The sequence below is a fragment of the Anastrepha obliqua genome, unplaced genomic scaffold (assembly GCF_027943255.1).
Source record: "Anastrepha obliqua isolate idAnaObli1 unplaced genomic scaffold, idAnaObli1_1.0 ptg000097l, whole genome shotgun sequence".
Classification (NCBI taxonomy): domain Eukaryota; kingdom Metazoa; phylum Arthropoda; class Insecta; order Diptera; family Tephritidae; genus Anastrepha; species Anastrepha obliqua.
In genome coordinates this window covers 46,670-50,000 of record NW_026562218.1, presented here as the reverse complement: position 1 = coordinate 50,000, position 3,331 = coordinate 46,670, and positions in this window count along the sequence as shown.

The following is a 3,331-nucleotide window of genomic DNA, read 5'->3' as shown; positions in this document are numbered from 1 at the left end:
CTCGCCTAACAGAACACTGGCGCATTCTCTCCACGTGGATGACACAGTGTCACCCACGCGAAGAGAGCTAGCCATCTCGTTCCGACGACCCCGACAGATCCTATAGACCTGTCCCCAAGGGTCGTCCCTATTTTCCCCGACAAACCTTCTCCACTCTTCCTCTTTGACTTCTACCAACATTCTCTTATATTCCTTCATTCCTACTCTGAATTGAGCCTTGAGCTGTGGCAAATTCTCCGAATTGGTCCGCCTGCCACGTTGAAACAACCGCCTCAAGCGCCGGACAGACCTCCTCTTTGAATTCAACTCGCTAGTCCACCACTTAACACCTTTAAGTCTGGCAACCCTAGCTTTTTTGAACATCGTGTCATTAACCCCCCAGACACATTCTGATAAACGAGCAATTTGCTCGTCGACCCCGAAATTTTCAAACACGTTAAGCGGTATACCCAATACCGCTTCTCTAACGGTCTGACCGTATCTATTCCAGTCGGCGCATGTGGTACGCCATCGTCTCAATGGACTCACACTTTCCGACTGTGGGGTACGAGGAGTAACCATGATTTGAATTAAATTATGGTCACTAATTCCCCAACCACCCTTGACACTCCAACTACATTCAAACTTGCTCGCGGCTGCTTCATTCATGAGCGTCACGTCAATGTCGCTCACTCCTCTAGGCCCATCAAACGTATACCATTCACTCGGTTCGTTTGCAATGAGGAGGCTATTTGCCACCACCCAATCGCTCATGGCCTCACCACGACTGTGGCTCCGATATCCAGCAGTGTGCCTGGATGTTTTGCTGAACCACATCGGGGAGGTGGCATTGGCATCGAGACACATGATGACAGGGTTGCTACTTTCACGTAGTAGCACCGCCTCTATGTATCTCAAGTATGGTTCTAGAGGTTCATTGAACTTGCAGTATAGGCTGGCGACATATACTTTGCCGAAATCGCCCTCAACACACACACATACTCCCCACTGTGATGAGTCAACCACTACGCAAGAGTAGCTTGGCTCACACACAGCTACTGCGGCATTGACTCCAAGGTCCGTAAAGACCCTGAAGCCACCAGGAAGACCTCTCACCACCCCATTGGTGGAGTATGGTTCCTGAAGCAAAGCAATGCCGCAGCCCCCCTCCGACATACACGCCCCCAATTCACACATCACGGCATAAGACCCCTGACAGTTCAGTTGATATAGCTCAACCATCAATGTCTAGCGTTCGCACGGGCAACAATGGCACAGTACACCGGGCAGACAGTGGACATCATCAGATGTCCGGCTGGCTTGCCCTTAAATGCACAGTTGCGACAATGCGGGGCATTGCCACAACCTGCACTCCTGTGTCCTTCTTGCCCGCACCTACGGCAGACATCCTTCTTGGCTCTGCATTCTGCCACCCTGTGATCAAACCCCATGCATCGGAAGCAGCCGGGCGTCAGTTGGTCCGGCCGTACCCGGAAGGAAAACCACTTTACGTAGCAGCGACCTGCTTCCAGGAGGGCGGACATTAGCATGTCCGTGCCCTCAAGGACCACATTCGTCACTCCATCAGGGCTGACCTTCCAAGGACGGCTGATCATCCTCACGTCCTTCTCAAGACACCCAGGGCTGAACTCCTTGAGGTTCAAACGGAACAACTCTCCCATGAACTCGTCAGGGGAGATCTCCGTGTGGACCCCCTGGACCACAACCCTAGGCCCCAGCTTCCGACGTATGCTCACATCGAGCCCCACCTCGGAAAACTTGGCATTTTTTACCAAGTTATCCCTCTCAGCAACTGATGGGGTGCGAATAATCGCACCTCCATCCTTCAACGGGCGCACCTCGTGCACCCTTACCCCCATAGAAGGCCCTACCTCTTTTACTACTTTTTTGATCACCTCTTTGGACGTAGTGGGGGTCTTACCCCTTACTACGACCGACCAGGTCTCAACTGGCTTGGGCACCGGCAACGCAGGCAACACAGGCGCAGGCGCCTGAGGTGCCGGCATCAGCGCTGCACCAGCCAGCGAAGCTCCAGCCGTCCTCCGAGGTGCTTCCTCCCTACTTGTTTTTGTGGCTTCCAACCGCCCACGAAGATGGGCGATCTCCGCCACCATCTCCACAAAAAGCGCCTCGAACTCCAAGGAGTATCCCAGGAGGTCCTTCGCTGCATTCTTTGGGACGCCGTCCATGTCTATGACGGCTCCACTAAAGGCCGTCACAATGGACTTGAAACGCCCCATAAATTGCCCCCCAACTTTTTCACCGAACGCTCCCGAATTCTCCAGGGGAGCACCCGAATTTCTGCGGATTTTCTCCATCCGCTGCCCGGCTGGACCCAATTTGGCCCCTGCTTTCCGCACCTTTTTCTCCCCCTTTTTTTCCCCCTCGGAAACGCCCTCGCTTCCGCTTACCCCCAACTTACCCATTACGGGTGCTTTCGCCGTCACCTTTTCTGTTGTGACCGCTGCTCCTCCAGCGGTTTTCTTCTTCATGCGGGGGGGTGATCTCAGGAGGACCTCTTCCTCCCCCGACGTTGACTCATCCATCGCTGATGACGCCAATCTCGAACTGCCCTGGAGAGGGGTGCTCGCCCTCTTCATTCCTACGCCTAATTTGGGCATAGCCCTCTGCCACCACTGTAAATCGCGTCACGCAATTAAAACGCACAACAATTATAGTGGCACCCGCACGCAATTATAGTGGCACCCACTAACGGGAGAGTCCACCGACAATTCCACACACAGTTTATCACACACTTATACAGTTACGCCGTATATAGTGTTTCTCGCTACCCGCACAACGATTTTAGTTTTCCCACAGGTGCGCGCAATTATAGCGTCTCTCACTAAAATTCCGGGAAAACACAGCGGTATTTTCCCGTACTCACACAACGGCACTCACTAAGCACAATGCACAGTTCATGCACTGCTTCACCGCAGCGTTACTCAATTAGCGCTAATCACTCGCGGATATAGCACAAAAGAGAATTCGCAAAAATTTATAGCGTTCCTCGCTACCCGCACAACAATAAAAGTTTTCCAGCACGTGTTACACCGACACAGGTGCGCGCAATTATAGCGGCGCCCACTTGACGGGACAATTACACGCACAATAGTTTTTCGCTTAATAGCTACCAGTCAGGTACGCGCAATTTAAGTGTCTCTCAGTAACGGCGAAAAACCCACCGACGGTCGCACGACAGCCGAACAGTTTCCTGCACACACACACGCGCCGATTTGTACACAATGTACGTCACTTGCCGACGGTAAAATGTAGTATTTTCTAGGGAAAAACAATCGCTCAAGAATATTTTTATAATTCGCAAAGTAAA